The following is a 23,456-nucleotide window of genomic DNA, read 5'->3' on the forward strand; positions in this document are numbered from 1 at the left end:
TTAAGCCGATTTGACCCGGTGGCCTTGCTAACCGGCCCGTTTGACCGGTTACCGGTTCAAACAGGCCAATTCCGTCCTAAACCGGTTGCTTAGCTGCCACGGCCGCGGAGGACCCACGCAAAGATTTCTCCAAGGTGCTTAGGGTGTTTTGGAGGGAAAGTAAGGGTCCTTTCCCTCCAAAAACGCCCTCTCCAAGCCTTTAAGAGGCCCTCCTCCCTCTCATTTGTCTCACACATCTCATTTGGAGTATTTGTGAGTTTGCTTGGGAGCTTGGAGAGTGTTGAATTTTTGCTAGAGTAGTCATCTTGGAGGCTTGGAGTTGAAGTTGGAGCTATTTTGGAGATAGTTTGTAGCTGTCAGTGGAGTTGGCATCTTCAAGAAGGCTAAGAAAGCTAGTTTGCATTTCTAGGTAAGGATTTTCATTTGAAAATTCCTCATTTGACTGTTGTACATGTATTAAACTTTTCTATGTGTTATAAACTTCTAATTTCTATCATCTATGCTATCAAATCTCTAGTTCTATGCTATCAAATTTTGTAGGCTACATGTGCATTTGTTTTCCTATATTTAGCTTTAGTTTTCCATGTTTCTTAGCTGCAATTTTTTTTTTAAATGGCAAATTTCTTTGCAAATTGTAATTATTTCAAGCAAACATGGCTCCAAAAGGAAAGGACTATGCATGGGTTCATTGTGCCGTAATTGATGGAAAAATGATATGCAAATTATGCCATAAATCTACTGGAGGTGGTGGTATTCTTAGATTGAAACAACACTTGGCTGGCGTAAGAGGCCAAGTAAAGCCATGTGATGCACCAAATGCAGTGTTAGGTCCTATTAGGGCAGAATACCTTTCCAAGCTTGAAAAGTTTTATGAGAGAAGGCTAGGGAGAAGGCCATCCAAGATGACATTGCAAGGAAGAGGTAATTATTAGAAGCCATGAAAGAGAGTGGGTATGATGATTATGAGGTTCAAGACTCCTCTTCTATCCCTTCCACCAATGACCCCTTTCACTATGTTCATCCTTCTTATAGCCAACTATCAAAAAGAACAAAGAGAACAAACATCCAAAGTTATTTCTCATCTTCTGCTAACTTTGCCTCTTCTAATCCCACTTCCTCCAAGCCAAGTCATCAACCCACTTTGGATCAACATTGGAAAAAACAATGCAAAGAAACTTCTCATCAATACATTGCTAGATGGTGGTATGATTCAGATATCCCATTTAATGTTGCTCGCTCACCTTATTACCAAGCTATGTGGGACTCTGTTATAGCTATAGGAAAAGACTTCAAAGGCCCTAGTATGCATGACTTGAGGGGAGCTCTTTTGCAAAAAGAGATATCTTCCATTAATGAGTATTTGGTTGAGTATATATATTCATGGCTCAAAACAGTGTGTTCCATCATGTCAGATGGATGGACCAATGGAAAGAACCGCACTATCATTAATTTCCTTATTTCTTGCCCTCAAGGAACCATGTTTTTGAGATCAGTTGATGCATCTGATAAGGTGAAGGATGCAGCCCTTCTATTTGAGCTTTTGGATGACATTATTCACGAAGCTGGTGAGCAGAATGTTGTGTAGGTCATCACCGATAATACCTCAAACTATGTTCTTGCTAGAAAGATGCTTTAGTCCAAATATAGGACCATATTTTGGACTCCATGTGCTGCACATTGCATAGACCTCACGCTTAAGGACATAAGCAAAGTGGAGTGGGTTAAAAACACTATAGAGCATGCCAAGTGTATTACAAAATACATTTACAACCACTCATGGGTATTGAACCTAATGAGGAAAAACACTAGTGGCAAAAAGCTTGTTAGGCCTGCAATTACGAGATTTGCAACTCACTTCCTCACGTTGCAATGTCTCAATGGTCAACATAAAAACTTGCAAAAAATGTTTTCTTCTGATGAATGGACTGAATCTCGGTGGGCTCGTAGACAAGATGGAAAAGACACCAAAAAGAAAGTGTTTGACAATTATTTTTGGAAGAGGTTTGTAGAGCTTGTGAAAATTACCGAGCCCCTTGTTAAGGTGCCAAAGATGGTGGATGGGGAAAAATTGGCCATGGGCTACATTTATAAGGCTATGGATCAAGCAAAGGAGCAGATATAGGCAACTTACAAGGAGATCATTGATAACTGATGGAACAATCAACTCCATCGTCCTATACATGCAGCTGGGTATTTTTTGAACCCAAAGTATCATTATAAAGATTGGCTAGGAGATCTGTAGGATGGGGAGGTCAGAGCTGGATTGATTGATTGCTTGGAGCGCATGGTCCCTACCCATGCAAACCAATTGGAAATAAATAGACAACTTATTGTTTTCAATATGGCATGTGGTACCTTTGGCAAAAACTTGGCAAAGATGGCAAGAGATGTGGATCAATCCACCTAGAGATGCCTTAATTAAGTTAATTAATCAGTAATTAAATTTTTCGTAAGTCATACCCAGGAAAACTTATTAATTAATAAGAATTGATTGAGGAAGGTGAGATTTCTCTAGAAACTCACACAGATCGACTAGGAAATAATCTCAGCCATTTATTAAGATTTAATCTTGGCCGTTGGAGCCCCAACTGGAGATTATAAGAATTCGATGGGTAGATGGAGGAACATACTTGAGATAACCAAATCTGTTGCCATCTTTGCCAATTTTTTGCGAAAGATACCACCTACCATATTGAACCCTGCAGATCTCCCAGCCGATATTTATAATAATACTTTGGGTTCAAAAAATACCCAGTTGCATGTATAGGACGATGGAGTTGATGTTCCATCTGTTATCAATGATCTCCCATATACGGCCATATTTAGCTAACCTGTCCTTGTAAGTTGCCCATATCTGCTCCTTTGCCTGATCCATAGCCTCATAAATGTAGCCCATGGCCAACTTTTCCCCATCCACCATCCTTAGCACCTTAACAAGGGGCTCGATAATTTTCACAAGCTCTACAGACCTTTTCCAACAATAATTGTCAAACACTTTATTTTTGGTGTCTTTTCCATCTTGTCCTTGTAAGTTGCCCATATCTGCTCCTTTGCCTGATCCATAGCCTCATAAATGTAGCCCATGGCCAACTTTTCCCCATCCACCATCCTTAGCACCTTAACAAGGGGCTCGATAATTTTCACAAGCTCTACAGACCTTTTCCAACAATAATTGTCAAACACTTTATTTTTGGTGTCTTTTCCATCTTGTCCTTGTAAGTTGCCCATATCTGCTCCTTTGCCTGATCCATAGCCTCATAAATGTAGCCCATGGCCAACTTTTCCCCATCCACCATCCTTAGCACCTTAACAAGGGGCTCGGTAATTTTCACAAGCTCTACAGACCTTTTCCAAAAATAATTGTCAAACACTTTATTTTTGGTGTCTTTTCCATCTTGTCTATGAGCCCACCGAGATTCATTCCATTCATTAGAATAACATTTTCTACAAGTTGACCATTGAGACATTGCAACATGAAAAAGTGAGTTGCAAATCTCATAATTGCAGGCCTAACAAGCTCTTTGCCCCTAGTGTTTTTCCTCATTAGGTTCAATACCCATGAGTGGTTATAAATGTATTTTGTAATGCACTTGGCATGCTCTATAGTGTTTTTACCCACTCCACTTTGCCTATGTCCTCAAGCATGAGGTCTATGCAATGTGCAACACATGGAGTCCAAAATATGGTCATATATTTGGACTCAAGCATCTTTCCAACAAGAACATAGTTTGAGGCATTATCGGTGATGACCTACACAACATTCTACTCCCCAAATTCCTGAATAATGTCATCAAAAAGCTCAAATAGAAGAGTTGCATCCTTCACCTTATCAGATGCATCAACTAATCTCAAAAACATGGTTCCTTGAGGGCAAGAAATAAGGAAATTAATGATAGTGCGGTTCTTTCCATCGGTCCATCCATCTGACATGATGGAACAACCTGTTTTGAGCCATGAATCTTTATACTCAACCAAATAATCATCAATGGAAGATATCTCTTTTTGCAAAAGAGCTCCCCTCAAGTCATGCATACTAGGGCCTTTGAAGCCCTTTTCTGCATGTTGCAGCTATAACAGAGTCCCACATAGCTTGGTAATAAGGTGAGCGAGCAACATTAAATGGGATACCTGAATCATACCACCATCTAGCAATGTATTGATGAGAAGTTTCTTTGTATTGTTTTTTCCAATGTTGATCCAAAGTGGGTTGACGACCTGGCTGGGAGAAAGTGGGATTAGAAGAGGCAATGTTGGCAAAAGATGAGAAATAACTTTGGATGTTTGTTCTCTTTGTTCATTTTGATAGTTTGCCAAAAGAAGGATGAACATAGTGAAAGGGGTCATTGGTGGAAGGGATAGAAGAGGAGTCTTGAATCTCATAATCATCATACCCACTCTCTTTCATGGCTTCTAATAATTCTCTCTTCTTTGCAATGTCATCTTGGATGGCCTTCTCCCTAGCCTTAATCCTCATAAAACTTTTCAAGCTTGGGAAGGTATTCTACCCTAATAGGACCTAACGCTGCATTTGGTGCATCACATGCCTTTACTTGGCCTCTTACCCCAGCCAAGTGTTGTTTCAATCTAAGAATACCCCCACCTCCAGTAGATTTATGGCATAATATGCATATCATTTTTCCATCAATTCATCACAATGAGCCCATGCACTGTCATTTCCTTTTGGAGCTATGTTTGCTTGAAATAATTACAATTTGCAAAGAAATCTGCCATTTAAAAAAAAAAAAATGCAGCTAAGAAACATGGAAAACCAAAGATAAATTTAAGAAAACAAATGCACATGTAGCCTACAGAATTTGATAGCATAGAACTAGAGATTTGATAGAATAGATAATAGAAGTTAGAAGTTTATAACACAAAAAAAATTAATACATGTACAGCAGTCAAATGAGGAATTTTCAAGTGAAAATCCTTACCTGGAAATGCAAACTAGCTTCCTTAGCCTCCTCTTGAAGATGCCAACTCCACTGACAACTACAAACTATCTCCAAAATAGCTCCAACTCCAAGCCTCCAAGATGACTACTCCAACGAAAACTCAACTCTCCAAGCTCCCAAGCAAGCTCACAAATACTCCAAATGAGATGTGTGAGACAAATGAGAGGGAGAAGGGCCTCTTAAAGGCTTGGAGAGGGTGTTTTTGGAGGGAAAGGACCCTTACTTTCCCTCAAAAATACCCTAAGCATCTTGGAGAAATCGCTGCGTGGGTACTCCACTGTCGTGGCAGCTAACCGTCCGATTTAGGACGGAACCAGCGGTTTGACCACAAACCAGCCAGTTAGGGCCAAAAAACGGTGAGGTGGGGAGGTTGACCGGGTTTTTAACCGGTTTGACCCAGTGGCCTTGCTAACCAACCAGTTTGACCGGTTACCAGTTCAGACCGGCCGGTTTTAAAAACACTGATTTTACTATTTTGTCGATGATATGTATTGCACTCGGTGCCATTTTGATACGTTCACCTTTACATGGTATATATATCAGCAAACTTTGCATATTTTGTCTCTATTGGCTTGGAATCATGGTTTTAAATCTTAAAAATAGTTTTGTTTCATTAAAAATTAATTATTTAATGTATTTTTCTAAAACCGGTTCATTTAGACCTAACCAGTCTCGGTTCGAAACCCGGTTCATTAGGTGGACCGGTCCAATCACCGGTTCCGGTTTTTAAAATATTGATCTAAGGTCAAGTGCTTCAGGTGTGGTGAGTTTGGCCACTACAGTACTCAGTGTCCTCTCAGGAAGAAGGACATGTAGGAGAAGCAGGACCAGGCGACAACATCCACAAAGATAGACAAGTTGTCCTCCAGGTTGGAGGAAGTCTCCATCATGTTTGCAGCTATACCTCCAGGAATGAGGTGGGGTGATATGGAGTTATAGTCCCACAATAGTGCAGAGGATTAGGTAGGGTCCATTGAGGTGTCTTCCTCATGGATCATTACCTTGCTAAGGGGGCCCACAATATACATTTGTAGGATGGATCAGTGCTAGTGATGCATTTAGATTCCAGAGTGATAGTTGCAAACTAATAGCAATCAGATGCTCAGAGGTAGAGTCAGCACCAACGCAAATTATTCACTGGACAATGCAGTTGCTAATAGCAGTCAAATGCTCAGGAGACTGATGCAACACAGAGACAATTGATTCAATATTTCAGATGCTTCTTAGTTGCAGTAGTTGTAGTAGTAGCAACAACAGATGAGAGGGCGTTGCGATGCAGATGCAGAGTTGGTTGCAGAACAATGGTGCCAACAGCAACACAGATGCATCATGCAGCATCAAATTTGCGCAATGGTTGGTAGGCAGTGTCAAACAGTCACAATGGCCAAACATCAACGACATGTATGGGAGGATGATGCAGAGACAGGGTGTTGGAGCAGTTCAGCACTAGAACACCTTCCTCGCTAAGAGGGAGTGTTAATTTTTGTAACATCGGATGGTGTTCTAGTCTCGACAGTTGTTAGAGAGGCTAAGAACACTAGGACTCTATAACCTGTTAGCGCTTGGAATTCACCTAGGCTGAGATAGACAAACTCTCAAGGCTACATCAAACCATTTCACCTCGTAGCTAGCCCTACGAGGTATGAGAAGGCTCTCTCGGGTCAGATTCGATAGATCTTTCAATATGATTAGGCTGACCAATTAATAATAAAGATTTTAGGCTAGTAAATTGATAAGGGATTTGATTTAATGATTTTTTGGGGTTTTTGGTGGCAATTGGTGGAAGTGCAATTCAAGGTGCGGGGATTGAGCACAGTTTTCACAGGGGGATCTAAGGGGCAAGGTAGGAATGAGTGCTGATGCCTTAATTTGAGATGGATGATCAGAGATGATAGAGGAGAAGGCAAGGTCATTTCCCTCTCCTAGGGTTTTGAAGGCAATTTCTCTTGGATGGTCAAATCACCGGCAAAACTTGTTTCCTGATGTTCATACACCTTCCCCTATCCTTAAAATACCTTATCCAATGCTTCCCATCCCTTAGATCCGCCAAATTCCTCATTTTTGTGCAAACCCTAGTTTCTAGCTACAACCTGGCAATTTTCTAGGTTTGGCCTGTGTTTTGTCCTTTTCGACCCTTTCCCCTCACTCAATCTCTGAGATTCCACTTTCCCCTGCTTCCTAACATCCCTCCCCACTCCCAAAAATTTCCCCAAGAATTTAGAAGCCCTCTATCCCCTTCATTTCGCTCCATTTCGACAAAATCCCTTGTTTCACACATCGGGACAAGTTTCACTCAAAAGATGTTTCTGAGCAATCAAAGATGAATTTTGCAAAACTGAGAGAGGTTTTTGTCCACAACATGCCAAGAAAGAAAAACCTCTTTCACTTTTTACACAGGTGTCATGGTTTGAGAGAAATGTCAAAAATACCGGCGAGAACGAAGGTGCTCCAAGGACGGTTGGCCAAAGCACAAAAACGAAGGAAAACGCCCGATCCACTCCAAATTTTGGCCAAAGCCTCTTTGACTGAGCATGGTACTTGATTGGGGACTCCCAGCCCAAATTTCAAGAAATTTGGAGAAAATTTTGTCATTTGTGAATTTTTTGTGCAATTTACAGGTTTTTCCCAAGAACTGGTCTCACCCCGGGTGAGACCAGTTTGAAGGGCTGCTCGGAATTTTGCAAACTTGGCATTTTTGGAAAGGGCATTCAAAAAGAAAAATTACCAATACTTGGGAGAAGCCTGATTTTGAGTTTTGAGCCTCCAAAAGCTCAAAATACACCTAAAAAATGACTTTTTGCCCACTTTTTGAGTTGCAGAAAGTGACCTTGGGAGAAATGGTTTTTGAGGGGTCAAATCAACACCAAATTCAGAAATTCCACTTGGGATGGAAAGTAGACAGGCCAAGCTTTCCAATGAGCCATTTTGCACCTGATTTGGATCAGTGGAACCCACTCAAAAACAGCTGTAAAGGGGCGCGACCAGAACTTCCAGATTTGCCAGAATTCACATTTTCGGTCAAAAAACACTGTTTTGACTATGGTTGACTATTATTACTTGTAGATGATGGATAAATGTAATATTTTCATGGCACTTTGGTAGATTTTATCTTTCTTTACCCTTCTAGAAGCTTCCATGATGTAAAAAGTGAAAAATTAATGCATGGATGAGTTAGCTAAGTAATAGAGGCAAATTGTTTGGCTGCCTATTTTCTAGTTCTTAGTTTAGAATTAGTTCAAACTGCCCCTAGGAAGCTGAGCTCGACCCCTAGATGGTGGGAAAGGAGTTAGATGGTTTAGATGGTCTATATTATGCTCTCTCCTTCTCATTTTCATGGTTGGACTCTTGTGTAAGGAAGCTTTATTGTATATTGTGCATCTATTTCTGCAATTGAAGGCAAGGAAAGCCAGGGTTTTACAGACATCTTTGAGGATTCTTGTGGATCTGATTGTTGATGGTGTGTTCTCTACATGTTCTTGTAAGTTTGTTTATGTGTTTCACATCTCTCTTATGCTTCTAAATTGGACAGATGAAGTGGTAAAGTTTGAACTCATGTTTTGACATGCTCAGCTTTTTAGTTTGTTCAATTTTAATGTTTTCTACTGTCTAGAGAGGATTCGAATTGTGTGTTTGCCCTCTTTAGCTTCTCCTCTATCATCTCTGATCATCCATCTCAAATTAAGGCATCAGCACTCATTCCTACCTTGCCCCTTAGATCCCCCTGTGAAAACTGTGCTCAATCCCCGCACCTTGAATTGCACTTCCACCAATTGCCACCAAAAACCCCAAAAAATCATTAAATCAAATCCCTTATCAATTTACTAGCCTAAAATCTTTATTATTAATTGGTCAGCCTAATCATATTGAAAGATCTATCGAATCTGACCTGAGAGAGCCTTCTCATACCTCGTAGGGCTAGCTACGAGGTGAAATGGTTTGATGTAGCCTTGAGAGTTTGTCTATCTCAGCCTAGGTGAATTCCAAGCGCTAACATAACCCATACGAGGTTTCAGGGAAATCCACCTAGAGATGCCTTAATTAAGTTAATTAATCAGTAATTAAATTTTTCGTAAGTCTAACCTAGGAAAAATTATTAATTAACAGGAATTAATTGAGGAAGGTGAGATTTCTCTAGAACTCACACAGATCGACTAGGAAATAATCTCAGCCATTTATTAAGATTTAGTCTTGGCCGTTGGAGCCCCAACTAGAGATTATACGAAGTTGATGGGTAGATGGAGGAACATACTTGAGATCGATTTCCTTGGGCAGTTCGATTTCTCCAGAGAGAAACAGCAATTGTCGGAAGAGTTCGAGCCACAGAAGGGAAGCAGAGACAGTGAGTCCGAGGGAAGTTTTCCAGTCCCAGAGAGTCAAAAAGAGAAGGCCGAAAATTTTCTCCAAGAGGTTGCACAAAGGCAGCGCAGAACCTCAGAAGAGCAATTCAATCCAGCTGAAGAGGAAGACGTTTTCAATTCCCGAGGCCGAGAAAGTTTTCAAGAGGGTCGGACAAGCATTTTCCCAGTCAAAACCAGGCAAGATGACTAGATTGGCAGTCAATTCAAGCAGTGTGTTTGGCAGGAAACGCTAGGTTGACGCAAGGCCTACACAAATCACTTGGACGGCTAGCCTTTCAAAGGTCAAACAATGTTGGGATTGCTCGGAGAGAGGGTAAAATCCCTTAGAAAATTTTTGCTAGTATTTCTCTTGGATAGATTCACTAGTTTGGCGATATTTATTGTACTCATAATTTCTCACTACTGCTTAATAATAAAAACCCTCAACTGCTACACCAATTTTCCCAAGTTGGGTTTTTCCAGGGGCTTTAGTCCAAAATAACTGTGTCATAATTTTGTATGTGTGCCAATAATTTCTTAGTTTCCAGTTTGTCTTCCGCAGTATTTAATTTTGTGAAGCTTGCAGTATGATTAATTCATTATTGTTGTAGCAATAAATCGCTAAATTAATTAACAATAAGAAGAATTAATTCCAGTTGCTGCAATAGAATCTCAGTAGTGAAATTTTCACATAGGAGAGGCCTAAGATTGGTCTTAGAAGGCCGAGATCGATGGCCTATTGCAGGATTAGAGCCACACAAGTTAAAGTCCCGACACAGAGGGTTTGTGAGTTGGGTTTTGCACAGGTACATGGAGTATTGGAGACCAAGTTTAGGGCACACCTATAGATGGAACAGTGACCCTAAAAGAAGCTGAAAAACTCAAGGTATATGCACAAGAACGGTGGCCATAAAACATGCAACAAGATGTTAGAAATAAGGTGTGCTAATATGGTTCCTCACATTGATTGAATGCAAGGAGGCGAAGGAGTTGATCCTAAAGGTTTAGGACAAAGTTTGTGTGCCCTAGATGAGGAAGATTGTATCGCTCCAAGACTAGGTAGAAAAGATAAGGCCGCGACCTTTAAATGGTGGGTTGTGTCTCTACAATTAAGAACACAAATCCATATCTGATTTGTGTGGGTGAATGTGGGGATATCAGTTCCAAAAGGAGGCCGCTTCCTGAGCAGAAAGATGAAAAGAAGTAGGGTGCCACGTGAGGTTGGAATTTTATGAAGAGGAGCAGGATTCTGAAGACTATCCATAGGGTTTTGGACAGATATTTGAAGCAGTCAAAGTATAGAGATCCTTGAGGATTTAAAGATTGTTAGTGATTGTACATGGTTCCCTAGATATGTGCAGTTTGAGGAACAAATTACATAATAGAGGGCAGTGTATTTGGAGCCATAGATCAGTCAAGGAGTGATTATGTGTAGGAAGATTTGGACGCCCTAAGAAGAGTGACAAAAGCAATTGATTTCTCACAAAGTTAGGGAAGATTTGGAGGCCCTAGGATCATCCCTCTAAATAGGAAAGAAAGTTGTCAAGTGGGTAGATCTTGAACAATGATTTTTGTATACAGTATGCAGCAACTTCAAGACCTCAATTACAGTGTGCAAGAAAGGAGCCATGAATTGTTAGGAGGTAGATTGTTGGAGCCCTAGTTCAAGAGTTGTAGATGAGCAGACTTCAATGAAAAGTGGGCAGTTCCAGAAGACCCAATGAGCAGTCATCCTAATGGAGTAGGAGGGCTACTAGTGGGCAAATTGATGAGCCAAATTTCAATGATACAAAAGGAGTTGTGATCATCGATAGTGGCAGGCTAAGCAACTAAAGATGTAGTTGTAGTGATCTGCAGATGGGAAGGAAAGGACCTGCTAAATGTGTTCAAGGTACGTGGAATAAAAGGGTTGTGTGTGGCCATCATCAACATGTAGGTCAAGTGTACCTTGTGTGGGGTAGATTGGTGGTCAAAGTGACTGACACAAAGCCCTAGTTGTGTCCTTGTATCAGGGCTATATGTAAGGGGCATGATCCCTGATACGGGAGCCCTAAAATGTTGTATTCTAGATTGTAATATAACAAGTAGTGGGTTTAAAAAGTTGCAAATTGTCATGTGCACTAGTTGATTCACTAATGTTTGTTATTCAACTATGCAGACTAGAAGTGCTAAGGCATTTGAGTGTGTTTGTGTTTGAGATTTTAGGACCCAAACCAAACTCTTGAGCATCGTGGAAATTCAATAGGATCATTGTTCCAGGTATTATTTTTGAAGAACTGACAATGTCTGTGGCAGAGAAGCTTCAACATCCCAAGAGTATTTTTTCAACTTGCGGGAGGAACAATTTATCTTTTAAGAGGACCGAGATTTTCCTTGGAGGTCGAGTTACCCATTGTTAATAACTAAAGTTCCTCTCCTTGTTGGGTCAAATCTCAAGGCTGATATAAGGATGAGTTTGTCTGTAAATTCAAGACGAGTTTGACTATACATTCAAGACGAGTTCTCTCTATTGACTCATTGTTGGGTTGGGTACACCTATGCCAATACATTCAAGACGAGTTTGATTGTACGTTCAAGACGAGTTCTCTATAGTGCGCCAAGGGTTGGGTACACCTGCACTAAAATTGAGCCATTATGTGTTGAAGAGAGCATTGTCCTTAGGTCTCTATTGTGCCAAGTTCCCTCACAACTCTGAGCTTTATTTCTCCTGCTGAAACTGGAAGTGTTCACTGTGCTTCAACGACTGAGTTTTTACACCAACGTGGGTTGAATGTAATTTCCTAAAGTGGGTCGAAATCTGCCATATATCACTGATGAGTAATCAAGTGTGAAGGGAGTTGAGTGTCCATTGTTGGGTTGTCATGGTAATGCACTGATTTTCTGGGTTGAAGAGTGAAAGGGTTGTTATCACTATCTTTGTTGAAGATATTTTCTAGATAGGGGTTGCGTATACCTATGCCAAAGGGTCAATTTCACTGTGGTCCATTGCCAATGTTTGTCTGCTCCTCATTGCCAAGTTTACTGTTATTTTGGGTCAATTTTCTAGGTTAAACAACCGAGGTTAGTCACTGGAAAATGCACAAAAAGGTGGTTGAGTCATAAGATATTTAGGGTTGTATTTCCATTAGCAAGGAGACGAGCTACCTTCTCTGCATGGTGATTGTAGTGGATGGAAAAGGGGATAGTTCTCTTCGAAGGGGGGATAGTACTCTTGTCATATGGTGGTTGAACTTAACACTTAGTAAAAGCGTGAACTCATTTGACACCTATACCTATGAAGGAGCCTTTAATTATAAACCAAGTTCCTCTTATTTTGTTGTTATCATTTTATTTATATACGTATGCCGATTTCCAGATTTAGGGTATGTTTGTGTTATTATTTCCGATGTGACTTGTATAAATTATGAGTTTTAATAAAAGAATATATGTTGGATTGAATGCACTTCCATGGCCATTAAGCAATGGGATGTTGTTCATGTGAAAACTCCTAGATCTAACAATCTCAAGAATCCTACTGCAACCAACTGAATCTACTTCACCTAGATCGTAAATTACATTATAAACTTATTTCAAATTTCTTCTTGAAACATTGAAGTAATTTATTGAAGCAACCTACACCAAATTAAATATGATTATGAAACATAGAAACTGAGCAAGGAAATAAAAACACATAGGACACCGTTATTTTTGGACAAATGTCCCCGAAAAAACCCAACTTGGGAAAATCGGTGCAGCAGTGAGGGTACATCTATGGATGCCCAACTGGCAATCCAAACAGTAAGAAAATATGGCAAAGATATTCCCTAAGCAACCCCGACACTCGCGCTTCCTGCACTTATGTTGCCTTCACTCTCATTCCTGCACTCACATGTTCCTGTACTTGGGCGTTCCTGCACTCACGTTCCTGCACCCGCGCGTTCCTGCACTCGTGTTTCTACACTCATGTTCCTGTACTCGCATTCCTGCACTCACGTTCCTGCATTTGTGCGTTCCTGCACTCGCGGGTTCCTACACTCACGATTTCCTACACTGGGAATAACTCAGCATCTTGCTATTGCCTCTCTCGATCTCGAAATCTTCCTCCAGATCATTGTCCCTGCCCCTCAACTGTAAAATATCTCTTCGATCATAATTTCCTCCTGAGAACTTTTCACTTCAAAAATTCGATCTCTTGATCTCTCGATGTATTTTCCAAATGACCCTCAAGCCCCTTCTTATATCTTCCTGTTGGACAACCAATGGCCTAGATTAACTCCTACTCATAGGCTCAGATCATTTTGACTTGATCTCCGTCTTTATCTAGAAAATTCACCCACAATTAGATTAATACCCATTAATTTTTCAATTTTCCTAAGTTTAATTTTTTAATACCAATTAATTTTAATATAATTGTCTCTGGGTGGAATTTCCCAAAACGGTTTATGGGTTCTTTGGAATGCATGTGCCCAAGCCTCCCTGCAAAATTTGAGGGTTAGAGCACATCTGATGCTACCCCAAATCAACACTCCCTCTTAGAAAGGAATGTGCTCTAGCAATACACTGTTGTTGCATACTGCTCTGACTCTGAAGCATCTTCCTCTGCGTTGCTGATGTCTGACATGATGTCCACCAATTACTGCGTTGTTGCAACTGTACTGCTACCTTTGACACTGCCATTGCTAATGCTACATCTGTACTATAGCTCCCTCTCAAATGTTGCATCTGTTATGCTACTAGCACTGCCACTGCTAACACTACATCCATACTGCAACTGAGAGAAGCAACTGAAAACACCCAAAACTAGATAAGTATCCCGTGGATACACCTCGATGTTGAAAGCCTCACTGCTGCTAGTCCCACGCTATCTTTTGAAGCCACTACGCTGTTGAAGCTCCACATTGTGCCTCCATGCACTATTGCCTCTTTGCTCTGCATTGCTCAAGTTTTGGCACTGCTAACTACTGTATTTGTCGCTCCAACACTCTATGGCACCAACTGAAAACTCCTCCATCCTGGTACTACTGATCATGGGCTCCTGTAGCAAGGTGATGATCCAAGAGTGGGCGCCTCAAGGATCCTGCCCATCTGTAGCTCTATCGAACTATATTTCTATATCACCCTTCCTCCCTCCTAGAGGTATCTGGGTTGTCATGGCGAACTATTCAATCTTTGCGGCTACAACCTTAGGATCGTGCTTCTCATCCTTTTCCTTTTTCTTCAAGGGACACTAGGATGCATGGTGGCCCATCTCGCCACGTCTGAAACACTTCACCTTGGAGACACCCTTCTTTCGTCTATGTTGCCCCTGTTGACCCTTCGATGCAAGGAGTCTCATTCTCCTCCTCCTCCTTGGGCTTCGACCCACTACTGCAGTTGCTTTCGTCAAGTTTGACCTTGACCAGGTCTCTCCTCAGCTCTTCTTGTTTTAGAGCTACCCACATCTCATCCCAATTAGGCAATCCTGCTCTGCCCAAGATACTCTGGACAAAGACTTGTAACTCATCCGAGACAGAATTTAGGGCCAGTCTCACTAATTTTGAATCTTGAGGTTTATGCCCCACAACCGACAACTCATCACCGGTCTCCTTCAGCTTCGTGAGGAAGGGATCCACACATTCTCCCTTATGCATCTGCGCAGATCTCAACTTTTGTTCCAAGTACATCTTATGTTTCTCAGAAGATCCCTAATACAATGTGGCCAAAGCATCCCACATCTCCTTAGCAGTTGCTCTACTAGAAGCGTGGCACACCACGTGATCCTTGACTCCATCTAGGATCATCCTCTTGGCCTTTGCCATTTCACCTCTGTACATCTTCAGCGGATTTGCATCCACAGGGATAACTACCACACTATTAACATATGTCTTGAGGGCATGCTCATCTAGAAGGAAGGACATTCTAGCCTTCCAGATGACGTAGTTGGAAGCTCCATCCAACCTGTCATGATCCCTCAAGCCACTAGTTTCCATATCCTCCGAAAATTGTCGAACAACTCCCTCTTTCTCCTTACTACATAGCTTCTAGGCTGGCTTACGCACTCCCTGATGGAGCTGGTAAGTCTGCTGCTCCTCTATTGCTCAACAAATGAGAAATACTGATTTCCTCGACAAGAAATCACTGAGGAAGTATTCCCTCACTATGTGATCTGCTTTCTTCTTCCGACAACTTTTTTGCCCAGCTCTCGGCTTGCAGAAAACTGCATCTCTCTAGCTTTGCGTTGATGCTCTGCATGGTTCCCTCTGCCTTGGAAAAGTCTCAATCCGGCAATCTTAACTCTCTGTCAGCTCACTCAGAGAGAGACAACCTCGAAAATATAGCCCTCCTGGCTAGAACTGCGCAATCCCTCAGGGGATTCGAACTGCTGCTTGTTGCAGCAAGTTGTCCCTTGCTTCAGTGCTAGATCTGCGCTTCCTGTTTCACATCAACAACTCTGATACCCTGTGAAAATTCCTAGATCTAACAATCTCAAGAATCCTACTGCAACCCACTGAATCTACTTCACCTAGATCGTAAATTACATTACAAACTTATTTCGGATTTCTTCTTGAAACATTGAAGTAAATTATTGAAGCAGCCTACACCAAATTAAATGTGATTCTAAAACATAGAAAATGAACAAGGAAATACAAACACATAGGACACCATTATTTTTGGAAAAATGTCCCTGGAAAAACCCAACTTGGGAAAACTGGTGCAGCAGTGAGGGTTTTATTTTAGTATGCAGCAGTGAAATCTTAGTACATCTATGGATGCCCAATTGGCAATCCAATTAGTGAGAAAATCTAGCAAAGATATTCCCTAAGCAACCCCGACACTCGCGCTTCCTACACTCGTGTTGCCTGCACTTGCATTCCTGCACTCAAATGTTCTTGTACTTGCGCGTTCCTGCACTCACGTTCTTGCACTCGCGTGTTCCTGCACTCGCGTTCCTGCACTCGCGCGTTCCTGCACTGGAAATAACTCAGCCTCTTGCCTCTCTGGATCTAGAAATCTTCCTCCAGATCACTATCCCTGCCCCTCTACTCCAAAACATCTTCTCGATCATAATTTCCTCTTGAGAACTTCTCACTTCAGAAATTCGATCTCTTGATCTCTCGATGTATTTTCCAAATGACCCTCAAGCCCCTTTTTATATCTTCCTATTGGACAACCAACGACCTAGATTTACTCATAATCAAAGACTCAGATCATTTTGACTTGATCTCCGTCTTTATCTATAAGATTCACCCACAATTAGTTTAATACCCATTAATATTTTAATTTTCCTAAGTTTAGACTTAGGAACCTCATTAAAAATATTAATTATTTTAATATAATTGTCTTTGGGTGGAATTTCTCAAAACGGTTTCTAGGTTCTTTGGAATGTATGTGACCAAGCCTCCTTGCAAAATTTGAGGCCTAGAGCACATCCGATGCTACCCCAAATCAATAGTTCAATCAAACAAAATTTAAGATAAACACCTCGAGCGGTTCATTCACAAATTGTTTGAAGAAAACATTCACTAGAAAACTCGCTCGCATTCTGAAAAACTCACTGGCATTTTGGATCAGTCCCTAGTGGGAACATTATAGGTGAGATAAGCATCATTGTGAACATTATAGGTGAGATAAGCATCATTGTGAAGGCGTTGACATCTCACCTTGTCGACTAATTGTGAAAAAAGAATGAAATTGCATTTATCGTCAAATTTAATATTTCATGGTGGAAAATTGTATGGGTGAAAGATGGCTCATTGGGATTTACATGAATTGTTTTTTTCATCAGATGTTGAAAATATCCTGGGATACACAAGCAAGCATCCCTTTTTTGGCATTTATAAAGAAGGACGTGAAGATGCCATGATAAAATTATTTCTTCTTCTTTGGAGTACAAGCATAGAATTTGGCTTAGGCACTCTTGCGGTCCTCTATGGCAGTTCTCACTAAAAGCTTTCTCAGGCATTATGGCCCAAGATTGCAGAATTGTAAAGACACATATCAGATGTTATTGGCAGCCCTATGGGATGAAGGTGTCTTGGATTTTTTCAAAGATGACAGTGATATTGTTGAGGCGAATACTGCAAATCAGTGACCTGACCATGAACCTGCTCAGTTAAATGAAGATAACAGCACTCATGTTCCAGATCTGAAGGAGAACCTTCAGGGCTCTAAAGATGACGCTCCAAAATCTGATACTCTTGAACCCTAACAGCTCGATGGGAAATATGATGAGGTACAGACCAGACCAATTTTTCCTGTGTGTCTGGGACAGGACAATGATGAAACCCTTGTCTATGATGTATGTGATTTTGGCACTCAAACCTTGGACTCTAGAGCTGAGATGAATGTTGACCCTTATTACAATATTGACAAAGATGGTTACAAAAAGAAAACAGAGCTTGGGAGACACATGTTAAGGGGGGATTTTTAATTAATTTCTTTGAATTGATGATCAATCTGATTGCAGCCATAAAGATAAAATTATTAGTACTGCTGAGAGACCTTATTTACATGTATAGACTGATAAAAACAGTGATAAAACCTGGCTGGTACGTGATCGATCTAACGATGACAACCAGGATGAAGTCAGTGACAATTTTATGCCAAGGAAAGATTTCTGTGGTAAAGTAAAAGCAGAAAATGCATATGATATAACTCTTGATGGCCCTTCAACATATGATGTCTGAATGGACCTGTTCTCTGTTCCTACGAGCAGTGTTAGGATGTAACTACCTGACGAAGTACTTGGAAGTTTGGTACTATCTCCAACATCTACTAAATCAAGTGAAAGCTCGGAAAATTCTGCAAAAGGCCCTCTTGCTGAACAGATTTGCGATGACACATGCATTTTGGGTTCCATGGATCAGTTTGGTGAAGATTTCATTAACTCTTCATGCATTTTGGGTTCCATGGATCAATTTCGGATATCAACTTCATGTCATTTTTTTCTGATCCGTTTGTAAAGTATGCGTACAATTCTAAATAATCCACAATCCAAAAATTGCAGCAGCATGGAGGGAAAAGGTTGGATGTAGGAGCCTAGACAAAGAAGAATCATTTTTCTAAATTTCCCAGTGGTATGTGCCAGAAATGACACATGCTCTCTCACTCAACCAGGTGCCCAGAAGTTGGCTATAACTTTTTAAGTATTAGTTGCCATAAAACACTCATCAACAATGTTGAAATTTTAGGCCTAACATAGAAAGAATTGCACCAACAGTCTGGCAAGGCAGGATCTATGAATCTTCTTTGATTTTTTGATTCTGATTTCTTTGGGATTTGTCAAATCTGTTCTATATGTTGTTATAGTTGGGCAGTTCTCACTGTCTCCAAACAATGTCTTGTGATCTTTATATTATCTTAATATAAATCTATGATGATTTTTCTGTCTGAAAAAAAGGTAGGATCTATGAATCGTCTGATTGACTTATGCATTTGGATTGAGACAAGCCTGATGGATGGCAATGAAGTGGTGGTATTTGAACTGCTAAGGAGCCAAAAGGATGTTTTGAGTTACAAACATTTGTGCTCCGATTTGCCTTTATTTTTTATGGCAATCAAACACTGAGAAACGGGCCATTGCATATTTGTGATGATGAAGTGGCTTCATTGGCTTACCGTTTTTACTTGGTGAGATTCTAGGACTCTCAAGTGCTCAAGGGAGCACTTGTCCCCGAGTAGGAGCCAGATGTTACACATTTTTGGTTGAAGATTTTTGAGGACACCCTTCAGGGTATGGTCATGTGCAACATCTAACCTAAGACAATGGAAGACATGTAGTTGATCTCATAATTAAAAAAAATTGCATGAGGTAAAGGGAACAGAGTTGGAACGTCTGATCAATTTTTTATGAAAAGGCTCAAGCAGACCTATAATACGTTTCATTATTTAGGAAAGGTCCTATGGAAGACTTTAGTACTTAATATATTAAGTGATGGTCCACCTACAACAATTAAGAAAATGGAAGTCAACAGCCAATGGGAGACAAATTCCGAATTTTTAGCTCAGGTTTCAATGATCTCAAGGCACGACCATATAGTTGAGTTGGTGAGCTCAGTCAATGCTCTAGCAGTAACAATTCTTGCAAGCCTAAAAGAAAATATGACGAGGCAATGAGGAGAAATGATGTGAAGGCTATTGTTGTCACTGGTAATGGAAGCTATTTCTGAGGTGGTTTTGAGTCTTGACATCAACGTTCGCCAGAAAAAACAACTGGGACCAATTTCAGTGTAAGCAATACAAGGAGAAAAGACAGCCATAAACATCCTCAAACCACTGTTGTCCAGATCTGTAAACAGCAGGGTACTACCATAAAAAGAGCTTCAGAGTCATCTGCTAGAGCTGGGCAACATGAGAGACAAGGTATGAACAATCAGTAAGCGTCAAAAAGGATTCCAAAGAGACAAAATTCACAAGGACATTCTTGGTCAGTCTAAAATCAAGATCCTTAGGAGTTTTATCAACCAAAGCCTGGTTCAGCATCTTACATTGTAGCTAAAGATGTCTATGATGAGGAAAGGAATATGACTTCCCTCTATTCGGCTCATCCAAACACTGTGACATACTCTTCTTGGTCCTATGGATTTGAAGACATGAGCATGCAAGTATTTCCATGATAGGTGGAATATTGCAGTCTAGTGGAGTAAATTAGCAGCAGATTCTCTTACTTCAAAATTTCAAAAGTGCAGGGATCAAAACAGTTATGCCAATGACATTGCTAAGCAGCAAGCATCACACAGGACGCAGGTCACCACTCAACTGTTTCAGGAATTTGGAAACTAATGCACACAGCCTTGAATGCATTAAAGTATATGTGTGTGCACGCGAGAGCATCAAACTTTCAAAATAGGTTGACCTGAACTACCTACAAATCTGAATTGGAGCTGACCCTTCAAGTGCCAGTTATTTGGTAGATTTGACTAAGGCCAACACCTGCCTGAGCTTCAATAATTGGTTCATCAAATTCACAAAGACGATGTCCTATCCATGAGGTTCCATGCTACTAGACGATGTCCTATCCATGAGGTCCCATGCTACTATTTTGGGTCTGATGTGTTCACATCGTAGGGTATTTTGCAGCCCTTGCTTTGTGAACACTCATGCTCTTTCATTGTAATGTTTTGGATTATTTAATTGTTGAATGGGGTTTTTTACTCCTTTAGGCCATTTTAGCTTGGAAAATTAATGTTTTATTGTAAGGAAAGTTGAGTAGCTTCTCTATAAATAGAGGTGCACTTCCTTTCATTTTGGCATGGTGGATATTTTGGGGGAAAATCTCTTGGGAAGTTTGAAATTTCTGTGATTTCTCTCTTATAGTTTGGCTATGGATGGATAAGTTGAGTTACTTTTCTTGGCTAGAATTGTGATGTGATATGATTTCTTCTCATGAATGCTTATGGTGGATCTTGGATGATGCATGGTGAAGTAGACCTAATAGAGGATATATGAGTAAAGTTGTATAAAGTCATAGGATCTTGATAGTGGCGGGAGGATGTAGTCCCACCACTTAAATATATATTATTGAAGGGTACACCACTACAATTGAAAGGAGGTTGTGAAAGTGCTCCATTTTCCAAAAAACCCTAATATTTAAAAAGTAAAAAGGAGGGAGCGAAAGGTTGTGGCATGGGGGTTACTTGCAAAAATAAAAACACTACAAGGAAAGGGTGAAGGAACTAGGAAAGGAAAAAAGGGATAGAAACGTGGGTAAGATATATCCCACAAAAAATAAAGAAAAGGGGGGTCTTATTAAGGAAAAGTATATCCAATCCATAGGTAGTGCATTTAACCCACAAGAAACCACAAAAACTATGCATTAGCTTAGGGATCTATAAAGGGCCATAATAGAGTAACAAAAAACGTAACAGATAATTCAATAAGCAAACTAATTCTCACATCTCAAAGGAGATGGATGACTTTGAAAACTATCTTGAGCCACATAAGATCCAAGGCTAAGCTTGGAAAAATGCAAATATAGGCAAAAAACAAAGAGTTTGATAATCTTGGTTGTTTGGGATTATGCTCATTTAAGTGCAAAATAAAAGGAAATGGTCCATTTATCCAATTCTTTTCTTAGCACATTTTTTGTGGAAGAAGTTATTGCAGCTGATCATTCCAATTATCCATATCCTCACTTCTAGATCAAAGCCATGTTTTAGGGAAACTTTCACAAATGTGCCTCTCTCCAAGCCGTTTGATGTATTCCTCAATGAGAAGTTTGGATAAGAGGTTGTGAAGATAATTATATCCCATTCTTCATCACCACCAATGTTAGAAGAGATAAATATATCATCATATCTTCCAAAGAAAAATAAAACTTGTCTCCATCAACTAGCTCATTTTGCATGTGTATGATGCCAGATTAGTCGCTTCCAAGCATGAATATGATTATCCCATAGGCATAACCATAACTGAACATATTGGAGTGTCAAGGTATACAAGAATCAAACTTTATAGAACTACATGGGTAGAAACAATGGAAATAGAACTATAGTTTGCTACTACAAATTGAGATCAATATGATAGGTAATAAAAGTCAAAGGATGATAGCAGAGAAAGGTTATTTTGTATTCACTAAAAAACCTCAAAACAATCTTGATTCCCTCACTTCTTGCCTCTCATGAAATTAATGGCTATATCATTTCTTATAAGATTCATCTCCCTTAAGAGAGGTTCTATTGCATTCACTAAAAAAATCTCAAAACAAACTCAATTTCCTAGCCAATTGTCTCTCAAGATATTAATCGCTATATCATTTCTTATAAGATTGACCTCCCTGAAGAGAGAGGTTCTTTCACATCCACTAAAGAATCTTAAAACAAACTCGATTCCCTAACCCTTTGTATCTCATAATATTAATGGCTATATTGTTCTTATAAGATTGATCTCCCTTTCCAAAATGTAAATAATTAAGTTGTGAAACAGTAGAGGAAAGATGGCTTGCTACTAGCAAGATTCGCATACTCTAAACATAAGCACATGGAAAATAAAATAAATAAATGGGTCGGGATTTATTGTCAATCTTTATTTGTGATGGAGCACTACAAAACAAAGGTAAATCTCCCTAAACTTCATAAAACAGTACAAGGAAAATGAAATGCTATGTAGTAGCATAAAAAGCATAACAAAATAAAATCATAAATCTAAGAGGAAACCAAATAAAAAATGGGAATCTCCAAATTTCCCTCAAAATCAAAGGGTATGAAACCTCCAATCTATAAAGCAGCAGTCCTCCCATCTCAAGTGCAACTTTAGTCTTCTCCTTCCATGTTTCTCCAAGGTCCAAGCCAAGGAGAATGTGGAAATGGGAAAAGGGTAAGGGAATAGTGGAGAATGTGGATTCATGTGCAAAATACCCCTAACTATAGATGCCAAATCATGTGATGGAAGCCATGGATTTTCAAGGAAAATTTAAAATCCAAGGAAGCAAAGGGAAGGAGCAAAAATTTCATGAACAAAGATCGTAATCTAAGAGAAACCAAACTAGAGAAAAGATTCTCCCAGGGGGAGCAAGGCTCCAAGCAAGGAAAGGAACCCCATACTTAGATAATTCCACCCAATTTAGAGAACAATAGAAATTAGTACATACCAATGGGAAACTCAACAAGTTTAGTGAAGGCCACTCTATGTTCCACAAGAAATAAGAAAAAACAACCCTTCGTTCCATTTAAAACTAGTAAACTCTTACTAAACAACAAGATATAAAATCGTGAATTATCAAAATTGTGTGGAGAGTTCCACAAATTCATAAAATTCAAAGGAATTAAGGGAAAAGAATGTCCTCAATGGAAAAATGTGAGGGTAGAGGGAAAAGGATGGGAGTTTGAACATTGAAACAAAAGAAGGCATGGACCACAAAAAGGAATGGGCTTATAAACATACACCACGAGAAAAGAAAAGCAAGAGATCTTCCACTAGACTAATTTGATTATATGAGTGTGACTCACACATTAAACCAAATAATCAAACTCAAATCTCTCACATGGTTGTATTTGGTGGGTTTGCCAATTACCAAGTGATCTAATGATACTCACATGCACCTTGGGATAATGTGAGAAGGCAAGTTTGGCGAAGGCTTATTTCATAGGGATGATCCCAAGTAATTAAATTGAACTACAAAAGCTAGTAAAAGAGCCAATAAAGGATGAAGGAACAACGACACAAGGTTAAAGCGCCTCTAAAAACCATCCTAGCAAAGATTACCACA

Source organism: Pinus tabuliformis, chromosome 1_1 (assembly GCF_031772625.1).
Source record: "Pinus tabuliformis cultivar Carrire ecotype Pingquan chromosome 1_1, CPIR1, whole genome shotgun sequence".
In the NCBI taxonomy this organism is placed as follows: domain Eukaryota; kingdom Viridiplantae; phylum Streptophyta; class Pinopsida; order Pinales; family Pinaceae; genus Pinus; species Pinus tabuliformis.